The sequence below is a fragment of the Phodopus roborovskii genome, unplaced genomic scaffold (genome assembly GCF_943737965.1).
Source record: "Phodopus roborovskii unplaced genomic scaffold, PHOROB, whole genome shotgun sequence".
NCBI classification, from domain to species: Eukaryota; Metazoa; Chordata; class Mammalia; order Rodentia; family Cricetidae; genus Phodopus; species Phodopus roborovskii.
The window spans coordinates 1467106-1484680 of record NW_026126559.1 but is presented as its reverse complement, the minus strand read 5'-3'; the positions used below and the strand labels follow the sequence as shown (position 1 = coordinate 1484680).

The 17575-nt window shown below is 44.4% G+C and overlaps 1 non-coding gene across 1 annotated transcript; it reads right to left on the bottom strand.

Moving 5' to 3' along the window:
• Positions 1-4581: 4581 nt before the first annotated feature.
• On the bottom strand, positions 4582-4654 carry Trnak-cuu (transfer RNA lysine (anticodon CUU)). Its single transcript has one exon. It is a non-coding gene; the product is annotated as a tRNA-Lys (tRNA).
• Between the last annotated feature and the right edge of the window lie 12921 nt (positions 4655-17575).

The window sequence follows — 17575 nt, the reverse complement described above, 5'->3', positions numbered from 1 at the left end:
AGAACGGTGGGATCTTGCTGGGCATAGTGACATATGTGCCTTTAGTCCCAACACTTAGGAGACAGAGGCAGACAGTTTGAGTTTGAGGCCAGCCTGGTCTACAAAGTGAGTTCTCAGGCAGCTGGGGCTACACAGAGAAATCCTGTCTCAAAACAAAACAAAACAAAACGAGTAAGTAAAAAAGAATTGTGTGGAATCTCTTTCTGGGAGATTGGTTCCCCTCTGGCTGGGGCCTTTTTCTTCTTTCAGTATGAGATTCCTGGTAAGATTCCATTTTTTTTGTGTTCCATTGTTTCAACAGTCAAATTAAGAGGCACGGTGTCTCTTTAGGATGTCTTCATTTCTGCCAGGCCTATTGCATGAGGAATTCCAGATCCCTACATGGAATCACATGGTAGGCTGCTCTAGTCTAGCCCTAACTTACTGTCTCTATCATATGGTGTCTCACTGACCTTGGCCTGTGTTCCTGTGCAGTGAGTTGGGATTCCTGTGTAGATTTTTTTTCCTCTGGTGTAATAACATGACCATTGTATGACTCTTGGAATAAAGGATAGTGTGCTGGGTAGTTACTGTCAGCTTGACCCAAACCTCTGGGAAGAGGAAATCTTAACTGAGAAAATGCCGCCATTAGTTTGGCCTGTAGGCAAGTCTGTGGGGGCACTTTCTTGACTCATCACTGATGTGGGAGGGCCCAGCCCAAAATGGGAAGTGCCACCCCTGAGCAGGTGGTCCTGGGTGTATATGAAAGCAGACTGAGCAAGACAGGAAAAGCGCTCTTCTGATGTCCCTGCTTCAGTGCCTGCCTCCAAGTTTGGCCCTGGCCATGTAACCCCACATAAACCCCTTTCATCTGAAGTGGGAAGACCCACTTCTCATCTGGATCTTTGACATAAGAAGGTCCACCTTTAATCCAGGTCTTTTGAGGTGGGAAGATCCACCTTTAGTCTGGGTCATACTTTCTTCTGGAAGAAAGGACATGTGAAGGGCCTGAGGAGGTGGCTCAGTGGTTAGGAGCACTGACTGCTTTCCCAGAGGACCCAGGTTTGATTTCCTACCCACATGGCAGTCCACAACTCCAGTACCAGGGGATTTGACACCTTCACACCAATGTACATAAAATAATTTTAAAAAGAAAGGGTATGAGAGGGAAGCTTTCTCTCTGCCTGCTTGCTCTCACTCTTGCTAGAACTGATGCTATTCATTCACTGGCATTGGAGCCTCTTTCTTTGGGAAATATTCCACTGTTTACTGAACACCAGCTGAGATATCCAGCCTCATGGACCAAACAACTACTGGATTCTTAGACTTCCACTCATAGACAGCCATTGTTGCATTAGCTGGATTATAGCCTGTAAGCTATTCTAATGAATCCCCTTTATGACTTCCCTGTGTGTGGCCTAGAGGAATATATATTCACTCTATAATGTTGTATTCTCTCTCTCTCTCTCTCTCTCTCTCTCTCTCTCTCTCTCTCTCTCTCTTTCTGTCTCTGTCTCTCTCTCTTTCAGTACTGTTTCTCTAGAGAACCCTGACTAATACCATAGTAGAAGATGGACTGGGAGAGGAGGGCCACTGAATCTTCAACTAGGATTCTTGCCTGACTTCTCATCCTTCAGCTGAAAGTAATCTGAGAAGATGATAGCAGTACATGGAAGGTAGAAAGTTCACTAAAGTGGGGCTCCATGTTACACCTTCTCTAAGATCGACATCTGTAAGAGTTAGGAATTTGCAGCTGCTTTGGGGTCACCTGTGCATCTGCAAGTAACCACTTACTTATGTAAGTAAGTCAATAAACTCATTGCTGGACTTTGATGGATCACTACTTTGGGCTGTTGGTGCCCTGTTTGCAGTGAATAGACATTTATCAACAGCATCTCAGAGAAAGTTAACACAGCAGCTATTCTGTTAGTTTGCTTAGGCTGCTATGAAAAATCACCACTTTAAAACAGTAGAAATTTGGGGCTGGAGAAATGGCTCAATGGTTAAGAGTTCTTATTGCACTTGCTAGACCTGATTTCTGTTCCTAGACTCACAAAGTAACTCACAACTGTCTGTAACATCAGTTCCAGGGAACCCATTCTCCTTTTGTGACCTTTGCAAGCTTACACACACACACACACACACACACACACACACACACACACACACACACACCAGAAATTTCTTCTTTCCCAATTCTGGAGGGTAGAAATCCAAAATAAAGGTGTTGTTAGGGTCCCTGTCCCTTGTAATCTCGGGGAGATGGATTCTTCTCTCCTAGCTCCTGATATTTGTGTAGATCCTTGGTTTTCCTTTGTTTATAGATTTATCACTGTGGTCTTTGCCACTGTCACCATGATGGCATTTTTTGTCTCTGCAGGATGACACCAGTGTGTATCATCAGTCTGACATGTGAAGTAAGCACTTTGAAGACTGAGGCAGGATGATTAGGTTTTGGAAATGGAGTATGTTCTGCCTGTGACTATCGATGCCAATAGACAAAGGCAGGAGTCATTAAAGTGGGCTTCACTCAGAGGCTAGCAATCTGGAAGGACAGTGTTAATTCCACCAAACAAGAGTAAAGACCATCACCCAAAACAACCAAATTTTTATTATGCTTTATGGTATATGTATAGTATAGCTGGCCCAGTGACTGCCTCTCCCTAAATGGTATTTGAGAGGTCAGCACTGAACGCAGGAAAAAGCAGGGTTTAGATAGTTCAGAAATTGCAAGACAAAGAAAGATAGAGAAAGATAGGACGAAAGAAAGTGCAATATTAGGAATTTCTCAGGGGTTTTGGTTATGTACGAACTTGTTGGAACATCTCAAAATTATTTGGCAGAACATCTTACCAGGGTGGATGGAGGTTAGGGTAAACAGTGGGTAACATCACATTCCAGAAAGTGGGTCAAGACACGGTCAAACCTAAGTTTTACCAAGAGCAGGAATGAACTTATTTTGATTTTGTATCAAGATGGCTTCTAATCTTAAAATGGAGTCAGGCCTGGTCCATCAATGAAGATTAATATTCCTCAAATCTGGTACTCCTCTTATCTCCATCTAGTATACTTTACAGAGTGGAAACAAAGACAGCTGGGCATCCCAAAGATAAGTCTTGTCTTTGAGATTCAGAGTGTTTGTGCTTTTGTCCTTATTGTCCCTGTCTCATTGTTCTTTCTGTGTGCTAAGTTTCCCATGCTCCCAATGCTGAACAGACATACTGTTAAAAGCATGAATGTTTAGACTCATCTCTACAATATGCCCCTGTAGCTCATAATACAGGGCTACCCAACTTTTCTTCTCTGTTATCAATTTGAGGCCAACATAAGCTGTGTAGGACCCTGTCTCAAAAAATATTTATACTTGTTATTTTGGAGTGTTGGGTGTTTGTTATGCTGGCCTGGTGTGGCATTACCATTCACAAGGTCCCCAGGAATTTAAATCCGTTCAGCTCTACACACATACCCCCCCACACACAGGCATGCATGCGGGGTGGGAAAAGGGAGAGGATAGACATAGAGGTAGAGATAGATAGATAGATAGATAGATAGATAGATATTGTTCTGAAGTGTGGCCATCATATCATTCCAGGCCCAAGACAACTTCAGTCACCTCTTAGTCCCTGGCAGCAGAAGTGCACGGGACACACACTGGCTGCCATTTAAGAATTAGGAGGAGGCACAGTGGTAAAGCTCAGAGAGCAAGCCAGGTATGCACAAAGCAGGGAAGGCTCAGAGCCTGCTGTGTAAATTTGGCTTTCTTCATGGGAGAAGGCCTTTGAGCAGGACTTTGCTGTGCCAGAGGCTGTGGAGCAGGCAGAGGCCTGACAGCCTCAAAGCTTGGCGTAGCGTGGAGCGTTTAGGAGGAAGGAAGGGAGTCTGCCTTCCTCTTTTGACCCATCTGCCCTTTGTGGCCACTTCCCAGGATTCTCACCTACTCACCTTTGCTCATTTTATTTTTTTGTAATGATGCAAGTCTTCAATATTCTAACCCTATTTTAAAGTTTTATTGTGTGTGCAAGGGTGTGTGTGTGTGCGCGCGCATGCATGTATGTGCATGTGAATGTGTGTATGCATGTATGAAGGTGTGCTTGTGTGTGTGCATTTATGTGTGCGCACGTGTACGTGTGTGTGCGTGTCTGAGCGCACACACTATAGGGTGTGTGTATGCTGTGCTTTTATGTGGAAGACAGGAGAGAACTTGTGGGAGTCAGTTCTCTCCTTCCACTATGTAGGTTCAGCGACTAAACCACCTGATGGGAGATGTCATTCTGTAAATATGTTTCTCATACTGGTTAATGAATAAAGCACTGTTGGTCAATAGGAAAGCAAGATAGGCAGGACTAAGAGACAAGGAGGATTCCAGAAAGGAGGAAGGAGTCAGCATGTAGAGACTGGAGAGAACAGAGGTCTAGGCCCACTCTCTGGTAAGATGAGACCACGTGGAAATACATAGATTAATAGAAATGGGTTAATAATTAAGGCAGAGCTAGCCGATAAGAAACTAGTATCAATACAGAGTCTCTGTGTGTTAATTGGGGCTGGTGTGGTGGTGGGACCAGACCAACCAGGCTGGCAGAAAACCTACTGGTAACATTATGGCACCCAATGTGGGACTCGAACCCATGACCCTGAGATTAAGAGTCTCATGCTCTACCGACTGAGCTAGCTGGGCAGTTGTTGGAGAGGATAACCAATTTCATTTTGCTCTGTCTGATCCCAGCCGACAGAGAAAATCCTACTTGTAACAGTCACCCTTAGTGGAAATGCCTTTACCCTCTATTTTGGGAAGGCCAGAAAGTGTTTGTGTCCATCTGGAAATAATAAAATGTCTTGTCCTTTTTGGTTTTTTTTTTTTTTTTTTTTTTTTTTTTTTAGTTTATATTCTAGAATTCCAAGCAATTACAAAACACCTCCATTATGTCCTTAATTAGGCCTCTTCCTTGAGTAATGTCTCTTACTGAAGATGGAACTCATTGATTTGACTAGGTCAGGTGACCAATTTCATCCCAGAATCTGTCCTGTCACCCTACCTCTGTCCAGTACCGGGTGAGTCATTATGCATCCCATCATGCCTGGCCTTTTTTTTTTCTTCAAGATTTATTTATCATGCATATAGTGTTCTGACTGCATTTATGCCCTCAGGCCAGAAGAGGGCACCAAATCTCATTACAGATTGTTGTGAGCCACCATGTGGTTGCTGGGAATTGAACTCAGGACCTCTGAAGGAGTAGTCAGTGCTCTTAACCTCTGAGCAGTCTCTCCAGCCCTCAATGCCTGACTTTTTATGTGGGCACTGGGGATTTAAACTCAGGTCCTCATGCTTGGGCAGCAGACATTTTAGCATCTGGGCCATCTCCTTAGCACTGCATAAACTGCCTCCAAAAGTGGAGGCAGGAGAATCAGGGCTGGAGAGACACTTAGTGGTAAAGTGTTGGCTGTTCTTCCTGAGAACCTACATTCGATTCCTAGAATCCACATGATGGCTCATGATCACCTGTAACTCCAGTCCCAGGAGATCCAGCTCCCTCTTCTGGCTGCTGTGGGCACCAGGTAGGTACAGGATGCCATATAGAGATGTGGATGCAGGCAAAGCATTCAGACACATAAAATAAAAATAAAAAAAAAAAATTAAATAACAACAAAACCAAATCCCATAAAATAACAACAAACCCCAAACCATCAACAGAATAAACAACCCCTAAATGACAAACAACATAACTGAAGCATTATCTAAAAGCCAATGTCACCCAGCTCATCACCACAGTGTTTTGTTATGTGGGTTATATTAGCACCCAGTGTTATTAAAGTAATTCCTGTTATAGTACATGTGGTGAATTAACTCTCACTTGTTATTTCTACTTTCTGAAATATTACTGTTGCAGTTCTTCCCAGCTGTGTTCATGTTCTAATATATCTCATCATCTGACAGTATTCTCCATACTTAACTAGTTTACCATATGAAGCACAAGGCTTTTTTTTTTTAAAGGATTTAAAATTTATGTGTATGGGTGTTCTGCCTGCATGTGTGTCTATGCACCATCTGTGTGCCTGGTGCCCATGGAGACCAGAAACGGGCATTGGATCCTTGGAATCGGAGTCACAGACAGTTGGGAGCTGCTGTGTAGATGCTGGTGATCAAATCTGGGTCCTCTGGAAGGGCAGCCACTGAGCCATCTCTCCAGCTCTAGCACAGGATGTTTTATATTAAATTAATAAAACTAGTCCACTTTGCATTTCTTTTTAATTTTGCTTTTTTGGTATTTTGCCTGCATGTATGTCTGTGCAAGGATGTCAGATCCCCTGTAGGTGGAGTTTCAGGCAGTTGTAGGCTGCCATTTTGTTGCTAGTATTGACCAGAGGTCCTTTGGAAGAACAACCAGTGCTCTTAACCACTCTTCAGCCCATATACAGTGTTCTGTTTGCAGGCCAGAAGAGGGCACCAGACTATGGATGGTTGTGAGCCACCATGTGGTTGGTGGGAATTGAACTCAGGACATCTGGCAGAGCAGCCAGTGTTTTAACTGCTGAGTCATCTCTCCAGCCTGTCCACTTTCTGTTTAAGGATATTTGGTCGTATCAGTTATGTATAATTAACGTTGATAAGTCAAGTTATCAAAAGACATCTTTCTAAGATTTTAAAATTACATTTATTTATTTGTGCATGGGAGATGCATGTGTGTGATAGTGTGTGTGTGTGTGTGTGTGTGTGTGTGTGTGTGTGTAGGTCAGAGTCCTTCCACCCTGTACATTCTTGGGACTGAATTCAGGTCATGAGACTTGGCAGCATGTGCCTTTACCCACTGAGCCTTCATGTTGGGCCTCTATCATGGTTTAATAAGGATCAAGGTAAACAAATAGGCCGAATAGATGTTTATTCAGGGAGAAATAACTTACAACCTAGACAGATGCACACAACAGGTTCCACTGAATGCTCTTTTCTCTGCGTCCTACCAGTAAGAGAGCGTTCCCTGGCTCCTCCTCAGACCTAGTTCCACATGTCACTTCTGCTCTTGGCCCCACCCCCAATGGGCGTGGTCAGTGCCACAGAAGTAGACAAAGTGAGTATTTCACTACAGGTCTCAATTCTCTTTCTGTTTTTATCAAATCTGCCTAATGGAATATTGTATTAACAATTCCTGTTATAGTAAGTTACATAGAATTCAAATGGGTTATTTTACATAACTCTCGGTTTCATGATGAGATTTATTTCTGTAGGGGAAAATAAGGGAAGAAAGGGATACTCTTCAGTCTAAACATCAATGTGCTTGCATAGCCAATGATGGAGGGCACTGCTACAGGCCTCCTCAGACCTAGGAAATAGTGGTGTCTACCACGGACCTGGTAGGTGCTGGACTTGCTTAGAAAGCTCGCTATGATGCAATCCAATTTATCAGGCCAGGGTCCAGACGGCTTCCTGGAAATTACATTCTATCAAACCATCAGGTGAGCCTGCTGCTACTGATTGGTGGACTGCATTTTGAGTAGCATATACCTAATCCATAGCCCATGTGGCAGTTTGGAAACAAAGCATAGATGAAAGGTAGATTAACCGGTTTCATTATTGTACATAGACAGCCACAAGGACCCTCGGATCTGTGCCTAGTTTGAGCTTGGGTGCTCTACCTGGGAACTTGGAGCTTTTCCTGTAGCTCAGGATATAGGATCAGTTCTGCAGGCCAGCTAGTCCTCAGACTGCAGGAAGAAAAAATCAGTCACTAGGGAACTGATTGGCATGTTCTGCAGACTCACACTATTGAGGAGTGCTCTTGGGAGCCACACCTGTAGAGAGTTAAAAACAGTGACTCAGCCAGGTCTTGGTGGCGCACACCTTTAATCCCAGCAGAGGCAGAGGCAGAGGCAGGTAGGTCTCTGTGAGTTCGAGGCCAGCCTGGTCTCAGAGTGAGTTCCAGGACAGGCTCCAAAGCTACACAGAGAAACCCTATCTTGAAAACCAAAACCAAAAACAAAACTAAAGGATAAGCTCATGTTCCTTGAAATGAGTTTATTTATTTTTTTTTCTGATAAAGTTCTTCCAATATTATGAGTTTACAGGTGAAATAGCAAATGCTCTGATAGGGATTTCATGTGCTTTAGGTCACATGTCTGATTCAAGCTCAGATTTCGAGATAGAAACCCAAGTGCTAAATCCCTTTCTTGCCCCTGCTGTGTCTCTAATAGATTAAGGAGATGGCAGGGCACAGGGAGGGAGAAACGACATCTCTACACTCTCTGTGCACATTCCATGAGGTTTTGATGAGAATGCTAGAGTTGGCTCTGTAATTATCCCCTTAATAAAAACAGCCAACCAGAAGCTGTTGATGGGCCAGGGTGTGACTGCTCACAAGCTTACCTGTAATCATGTTTCAGTATTATACCCATGTATGATCAGAGGACATAGGCTCCCTGGAGCAACAACAAACTCACAGGTAGACAGCAGTTAGAACAGTTTTTGGGTTAGCCAGTGGTACTTGGGTCTGCATGCATGTGGGTTACACATGCAGAGGAAAGATTAAGCATTTGTCTGCATGGTTTTAGCTTGTTTTGGTCCTGTATTTCTTTGCTTTGTCCCCATTCATTGCCATCTGAACCCTATACTTGAACCAGTGTGGGGACTGCTAAAGACTATGAGGACTTTTGAAGTTGGACTGAGTGCATTTTGCCCTATGAGGTGGCCAGAAGTCCATGGATGTAAAAGGTAGACGATTATGGCTTAAAGGTAATCATATTTTGATATCAGGTTGAAATTAAGAAACTGCTGACTTGCATGTCCCCTCTCACACCCTGGAGAGATTATTCATTACCCTGGAATATTTGCCAATGTTCTCCACGGGGGAGGAAGTTTATTTTTATAGTGCTGAGACATGTATGGAGAACACCCTTTTCAAGTGTCTCAGGCAAAATTCACTGTCATTGGTTGTCAATGCAGCTTGCTATTCAAACATGTCTTTTGTTTAGAAGGCACAAACTGTGCAGAGGTATAAGACTTATCTCCAAACAGTAGTAAGGAAATGGAACCTTAATATATGAATGGTTTGGTCTTGGACATGTGGAAGTATTGGGTAAAGAAATCAATCAATGGATGGGTGGTGTAAACAAAGGTATTTCCTACTATTGATGTAGTAATAAGTTTTTGTTAGATGAACCTGAATTGTAGCATAATTGATTTCAGACCTGTATGACTTGGGTGAATTCTTTGCATTTTAAAAACATCCATCCATCCATCCATCCATCCATCCATCTATCTATCTATCTGTTTTTTTTGAGACAGGGTTTCTCTGTGTAGCCCTGGCTGTTCTGAACCTCACTCTGTAGACCAGGTGTGAACCACTGATACCACCTGGTCTTCTTTGCATTTTAAAATGTGTGTGTGCATGAATGTTCAGGCATTATTTTTAGCAACTTGGACTACCTTCTTTGAGACAGGGCCTCCCACTGTCCTGGAGTTCAGCAATAATTGTCATCCAGCTCCAGGGATCCTCTTTGCCTCCTCAGCACTGTAATTACAGGTGTGTAACATTGCTCTTTCTATTATCTATCATCCATCTCTCTATCTTTCCATCTCTATCTGGTTTTTTGAGATAGGGTTTCTTTGTATAGCTCTGACTGTCCTGGAATTTATATGTAGAGCAGGCTGGCCTCATATACACAGAGATCCACCTGCCTCCGAAGTGCTTGGTATTAAAGGCATGTGCCACCATTGCCTGTCAGTGTGTGTTGTTGTACAGGTGGCCCACCAGAGATGACCACTCAAACATAGTTTATAGGCAATTGAAAGTCTTTATTCCAGTTGGCTGGGACAATACCAGCTATCTGGGAACCTAGGTATGGCCCTAGGATATGGCAGAAACCATATCCTGGCATCATGTTGGCAGCTGCAGAGGGACTTCACAGAAGTAAGCAGTTTGAAGCAAGGAATTTTTGGTTTAATTTTAATTGTTTTTGAAACAGGGATTCTTTGTGAATCCCTGGCTGTCCTAGAACTCCCTCTGTAGATCAGGCTGGCCTCGAACTCAGATCTGCCTGCCTCTGCCTCAAGAGTGCTGTGATTAAAGGCTTGCACTGCCACTGGTCCAAAGAAGCAAGCAGTTTTAACAGAAGCTAAGATAATCAGTTAACTGGTAGGGGTTTCTAAAAACAGGCAGTCTTAACAAAGACTAAGGTAAGTTAGGTAGGGCATCCTGACTTTTGATTCTTAGAATAGGTGTTGTGGTTTGAAAGAAAATGATCCCTCAAAGGGAGAGGCACTATTAGGGGGTGTGGCCTTGTTAGAGGAATTGTGTCATTCTGGAGGTGGACTTTGAGGTCTCATATATGCTCAAGTCACACTCAGTGTGACACTCAGGCCACTTCCTGTTGCCTTCTGATCAAGACAACACTATGTCTGCCTACATGCCTCCATATTCCCAGCTGCCGTGCTCCCTGCCATGATGCTAATGGACTAAACCTCTGAAAGTGTAAGCTGCTACACCATTTAAATGTTTTCCTTTATAAGAATTGCTGTGGTCATGGTGTCTCTTCACAGCAATAGAAGCCTAACTAAGACAGAAGTTGGTACTAGGGACTGAGATTTTTTTTGGGGGGGGGTGTTTGAGACAGGGTTTCTCTGTAGCTTTGGAGGCTGTCCTGGAACTAGCTCTGTAGACCAGTCTGGCCTCTAACTCACAGAGATCCACCTGCCTCTGCCTCCTGGGTGCTGGGACTAAAGGTGTGTGCCACCAATGCCTGGTTGACTGGGATAATTGTTGTGACAGACTGGAACATATTTTTGGAATAATATGGACTTTGGGAGTTTGGGTTAGGAAAGCATTGGAATGCTTTAAGCACTGGTTAATGGGTCATACTAATAGGAACATGGAAGACTGCTGTGGAATAATCCTTTTTTACTCTGTGAATATGTGTTGCTCTCATTGGTTTAATAAGGATTAACTGGCCAATAGCTAGGTAGGAAAAGTCTAGGTATGAAAGCCAGATTGAGAGAAAGCTGGGATGAGAAAGGGCAGAGTTGCCAGCCAGATGCAGAGGAAGCAGGGCAAGCAGAAAATGAGGTAACAAGCCATGAGCCATGTGCCAGAGTGTAAATTAATAAATATGGGTTAATTTAAGTTGTAAGAGCTAGTTAGTAATAAGCCTAAGCTGTTGGCTAGGCATTTGTAATTAATAACAAATCTCTGTTGGATTACTTGGAAGCTGGCTTATGGGACAGAAACTCCTGCCATCAGAAGATAATGATAATGATGATAACGATTTTGAAGAGCCGAAACTCCAGATCAACCCTTGCCTCAGCTCTTAGAGGCCATGTTGTATGCAAAGGCCACATAGGAACTGAACACAAAGGAACTCCAGGGCCCCCTAGCCTCCCAGGTACTTGGATCCTGGGGACTGTTTGACAGAAAAACAAAACAAAACAAACAAACAAATAAACAAAACCAAAAAACCTCCCCTGTAGTCTCCAGGAATATTTTCAGTTCTGAAAAATATTGGTACAATAGGCTACCTGTAAGCCATAGAAACCAGAAACCACAGAATGTTCCTTCCCAACACCGACCTATGAGAATAATGGGTACATAGGTGTTACACACCAAAAACATGACTTTGAAAAATTTGATTGTTACCCAAATGTCAACCAATCAGGAGCCCACCTGCTTCCTTCCCCTCCTGCTGATGTAACACTGAAGTTTTTCCTTTAAAAAACATAGCAATAGACCAAGAGGACATTCCCTCTGGAGGCTGCTGTATCAGTTTACTAGATGGGTTTCTCCTGAAGAAGGAGAGACCAGTTAGTAAACCTTGTGCATTTGCATTGATGGTCTGGCTCCTTGGTCTCTTTGGAGATCTTTGTGACTTGGGCACAACAATTTAAATTGTCAGGGGCTGACTCAAGAGGTTTCAGAAGAGAAGAATTTAGTATGTTGCCTACAAATTGTTCTTGTGATATTTTGATGAGGAATGTGGGTGGCTTGCTCTTGTTTGAAAGGTTTCACTTAGCCGGTGGTGGTGGTGCATACCTTTAATCCCAGCACTCGGGAGGCAGAGGCAGAGGCAGAGGCAGAGGCAGAGGCAGAGGCAGGCAGATCTCTGTGAATTCAAGGCCAGCCTGCTCTACAGAGCTAGTTCCACAGCTAGGGCTGATAGAGAAACTGTCTCAAAAAGCTCCCCCTCCACCCCAAAACAAATTGCTTGAAACTAAAGTGAAGAGTTTTGGATTAATTCCCCTGACAGAGGAAATCCCCCAGCAGCCTGGTATAGACTCTGTTGTGTGGTTACTAGTGTTAATTCTAATGAAGATATAGAATTAAAAGGAGCAAGCTGATCGAGGAAAAATATTTAAGGAGAAAAGGGGCACCAGGAAGTGGAATGGAGCTAAATCCTGTGTTCAAGGAGATAAACAGGTTAAGAAATAGAATAAAGGGAGTGGTGATCTACAGGGCAAGATCCCACCCAGATAAGTTTCCAGCTGTGGAAAGGAGCTAAAGAAAAGCTTAGGACCGGGTATGGTGGGGCACACCCTTAATCCTAGCACTGGTCTGGAGTCCAGTTTCTGGACAGCCAGGCTTAGGCAGTGAAGGACAGAAAGCTGGTGAAGATGTAATTGAATGAGGGGGGTCATGTTCGAGTCCCAGTAGGCAGCGGAACTTGGCAGCTTCGGGCACATGGTTCAAGGAGCTACTAAGGAAAGCTGCTGAGGCCAGGCATGTATCAGGGTGTATATGCAGGGAGATTCAAAGAGGCCACTGTATCCAGCCATGAAACTTGGATTGCCTTGGAGAACCTGATGTGGGAGATGGCAGTGTCATGGGACACCTGCCAAGGAGAGTTGCTAGCAGGAAGTGGGACCAGCCCAAGCGGAAGAAGTGTGTTGCAGTCAACAACGCCGAAAGGAGTTGGGGATCTGAAGATTGCTTTAACATCAGATATGGAGACGCAGAGTTCGGAATTTGCCCAGCTGGTGTTTGGCCTTGCTTTGGTCCATTATTTCTTTACTATGCTATTTTCCCTGTGTTTTGGAATGGTAATATATATCCTATGCCATTAAATTTAAATGTTGGAAGTATGTGATCTGCTTCTTTTTTTTTTGAGGCAGGGTTGCTCTGTGTAGCCTTGGCTTTCCTGAGACTCACTTTGTAGACCAGGCTGACCTCAAACTCCCAGAGATCTGCCTGCCTCTGCCTCTGCCTCTGCCTCCTGAGTGCTGGGATTAAAGGAGTGCGTCACCACTGTCCAGATGTGATCTGGTTTTTGATTTTGATTTTTCAGTTTCTGAGATTGTATAAATTTCAGAAGAGACTTTGAGCTTTAGACTTTAAATTAGTTGGGACTTTTATATGAGACAGTGGAGACTCTTGAAGTTGGACTGAAGGCGTTTTTGCATTTAGACATGGCTACAAGCCTTTGGGAACCGGGGAGTGGAAAGTAGTGGTTTGAAAGAAAATGGCCACCAAAGGGAGTGGCATTATTAGGGGGTGTGGACTTGTTGGTACAAGTGTGACACTATGGGGTGGGCTTTGAGGTCTCATATATACTCAAGCCACACTCAGTGTGACAGTCCACTTCCTGTTGTCTTGTGATCAAGATCTAGCCAGCACCATGTCTGTCTGCATGCCCCAGCTGCCATGTTCCCTGCCTTGATGGACTAAACCTCTGAACTGTAAGCCAACACTCCATTTAAAACATTTTCCTGTGTCTCGGTGTCTCTTCACAGCAATAAGAACCTTAATTCAGACAGTAGGGTTAGGTAATTTTCCACGGATTTGCCATCAAAGAGATCAAATTCTACTTAAATCTACAATGGCCTCAGCAAAAATACAAGATGCAGGAACCTCTACACTCTCTTGCCCCGTCACACTGTCATACCTATTGCTTGTTTTCAGGTGAACCTGGTGACTGATTTGATCAACACAATGTGGCCGGCACGATGTTGTCTCAGCGCTAGGCCTGTGCCCCGTGTGACTAGAAATGCCCTCCTTCACTTCCAGTGCTGCCCTGAGCTGAGCCGTGGGAACTGGCTCTGCCTGCCTTTCCAGAGGGTGTGAAGCTGTGAAGAGGAGAACTAGTGTGGCCCCAGGGACATACACAGCTCCTGCTGCTGGACCTGCAAGTCTGTTCAGCCTGAGTCAGGAGCTGGTGGAAGGCAATGGCCTCCCAGTGAGCTGTTCCCTGAGCAGTACTCAGGTGAGCCCAGGTCAAATGAAAGGTCTTGGTATTGAGGTACAAAGTGTTGGAGGGTTTGTTGTGTGGCAATAGGTAAGTGTTAACAACAGTGCATCTTAGTGTGTGTGTGTGTACACATGTGTGTACACGTGTGTATGCTTGTGTATGCCTGCTTATGAAGGTCATGTATATGAAGGAGATGGGATGCTTGCTTGGGAAGGAATACTAGTCCCAGAGGGTTTTCTTACTCTTCTCTTTTTCCTGTCTTGTTTATTCACTTAGCTACAGTTCATCACTTAGGTTTCAAATTGGGAACTCACTTCCCAGGAACCCTCTGACTACCTAGAGATGAGTTCTTTTTTTTTTTCCACTGTAGTTTTGGAACCTGTCCTGGCACTTGCTCTGTAGATCAGGCTGGCCTGGAGTTCACAGAGATCCGCCTGCCTCTGCCTCCCTCCTGAATGCTGGGATCAAAGGCGTGCACCATCACAGCCCGTCGAGATAAATTCTTCCAAGGATTCCTTCACTGACCATTACAGTTTAGATAGGAAGAGCTCCACAGAAGCTCATGAATACAAGTTTGGCCACCAATCTGTGTTCAGAGGTAGTACTTCTGAGAGGTGATCATGAGGATGATCAGAAGCCACCAAAAAACAGCTATTGATGAGGAGATAGGCAGACCAGGCAGTTTGGAGGCAGGGACCTCAGGTTCTTGTTCTTGGCCTGAAGCTGGTAAGGGTCCAGTCAGACAACAGAAATTTCAAGAGTTCAGGGTTCTGGTTCCTGTTCCAGTTTCGTGTTCTCTTTCTGCCTGTCCTTTCACAGCTATTCAGGAGGAAGCAACAGAAACTCTCATCTACATACCTGGGCTGGAGAGGCATATGAACACCTGTGGACCAACCAGACTGACCAGCCTGGCTCCCATGCCTCAGCCCAGTTTCTGCTCAAGTTCTGTGAAAGCCCCCAAACCAGCAGTTGGATGGAGCCACCTCTCTGGGACCTGCTTCTGCTGCTCAGAACTCTACTCCCTTTCTCTTTAGCTAGTAGTACCTGTGAGTCTGTAATAAACTACTTTCCAAAAATCTCATTCTTCCTATAAGCAGTGAAGTTTATTCTTTTAGTTTATAGCAGAAGAGCCCAAAGCCACTGGTTCAGTGAAGGTTTTTGTGCTGGGTACTTCTGGAATCCCGACTCCGGAGTTAGGCTGGTCTATGGCTGGGGAGCCCCCATCACACTCAAGGACCTCAGTTTTTCCTGTTTCAATCTCTTTTAGGTTTCTTTACTTCACAGATGGGCCAGGCAGTGATGGTGGTACATGCCTTTAATCCCAACACTCAGGAGGCAGAGGGCAGCTTGGTCTACAAAGCGAGTTCTAGGTCAGTCAAAGCTACACAGAGAAACTCTGGCCAAATATATCATTTTATCTCACTTGAGATTGTTATGGTGGAAGCTTCACCCCGGCCCCTGGCATCCACACACAAAGAGTCTGGGATGTTATGGTGGAGGTTCCACCCAAGACTCCTCCCCATCTCTCTTAGATAAGGAGTTTAAGGCACAGGGTCTACGGTCTTGTATCAAGGGTGTGTGTGTGTGTGTGTGTGTGTGTGTGTGGTGTGGTGGGAGCAACTGTTTTTTTTTTTTTTTTTTTTTTTTTTTTTTTTTTTCTGCAGTCCCTAAATAGCTGCTTCCTGGCACTATGAGCTCAGTTAGGGCCTTAGCTTTTGTGAGATGGGGTGGGGATGTTCCTTTAATATCAACTGCATCATCTGATGTGATTAGCACAAAGGAGAAGGTGGAGGGGGAGGTTCAGGAAATTTGGACCCCTGTAAGGCTGACTACCTTAGAGTTGGGGGAGCATTTTTTTACACCTGTATGCCACATTACCTAGAATTTCATTCCATATTCTGTTTCATTTTAAACAGACTTGTCTCTGGTGTAAAACAGCTATTTGGCTTTTTCTTCTTCCTTGTTTTCTTTCTTTCTTTTCTTTCTTTTTTTCTTTTTCTTTTTTCTTTTTTTTTTTTTTTTGATAGAGTTTCTGTGTATGACAGTCCTGATTGTCCTGGAACTCACTTTGTAGACCAGACTGGCCTCAGACTCACAGAGATCCACCTGAGTGCTGGGATTAAAGTTGTAAGCCACAGCTGCAAAGTTTTTTTTAAAGGCAACTGTGGTAGATCAGACTGTCTAGGTACGCTTCACTGTTTTGTTCAAACTCTGAATCCCAAAATCACCAAGAGACCCTATCCAATGCAAAAGCAAAGAATTTTAATCAATTAAAGAGTTAACTGTATTAACTGGGGTCCTTCAGCTGTCTGACACAGTCGGTGGAGTGAGAAGGACCCGGAGGACCATGGGGCAGGGAGTTTATTGGGGTAGAGCAAGAGGGATGTCTGGGGGTTCGATAGTTGCATAGCAACAGTCTCAGGATTGGAGCACCTCCGAGCTTGGACAACCTGTCCTGTGTTAATTGTTCAGCTACACCTGTAGGAATGGTTGCTATGCTTGGGGGCCTCCCAGGGTGGTTGCTATGCTCTGCATTTCACTGTTACTGTAAAGCACATCCAGGGCCCACCAGCTAATTTCTGATTGGCTCCTCGCCACAAGGAGGGTAAGGTAGGGCAAGATTGGGAGCTCAGCCCTGTTGCTGAGTCAGTGGCCTACATCTTACCGGATCTTTTCAAAGCAGGGGGCTGGGTGAAAGTCTGGTCTCTTCATACACATTTCCAGGAATCAGCCCTCCCCTGCCCCCTGAGAGTTAAGTCACTATTGTTAACTCCTCTGTCAAGATCTGTTTATTACCTACCCAGAATCTGGCTCCCTGTTACATAGCCAGACTAAATCATGTGAGGGTGGGACTTAACCACTAACCATCTAGAACTATAAAAGCAGAAAACCTTTCCCTTCATTCAGGGCCGCTCCTTACACCATGCATAGTGACCTCCCTCCAGCTTGCAGTCCCACTTCAAACTTGCTGTCCTCATTAGGCTCCTCTGAATGGTGTTTGTGCCAATGCTCTGTCCTCCCAGGCCTGCCCACCACCTTCTTTGATCACAAGGCTCTCCTACCAGTCCGCTCTCAAGGAAATGGCCTGGCAACCCTTTACAAACTAACTTCCTGCCCCCATCTGATCTGTAACAAACACATCCTATTTTAGGAGGAAGAAACTTAGAAATAAGAGTGTGGTGGCTGGATCAGGAGAGAGGGGCTCACACAAAATGACCCGTCAGGAATGAGCCTTATGATAGAGAGGACCATGGGAATCTCGATTGACGTTTAAGGTGGGAGAGCATTAAAAAAGGACAGTGCGTCCTACCAGAGGCATTGTGGTGGGTCTTTAAAGGGAACAAGGGAACGAGAGGTTTCCCTTTAAAACTTGAAGAGGAACATAACTAAGAGGAATAGCTTAAAGTAAGAGTGAGAACAAGTGAGCGGTGAGAGGGGA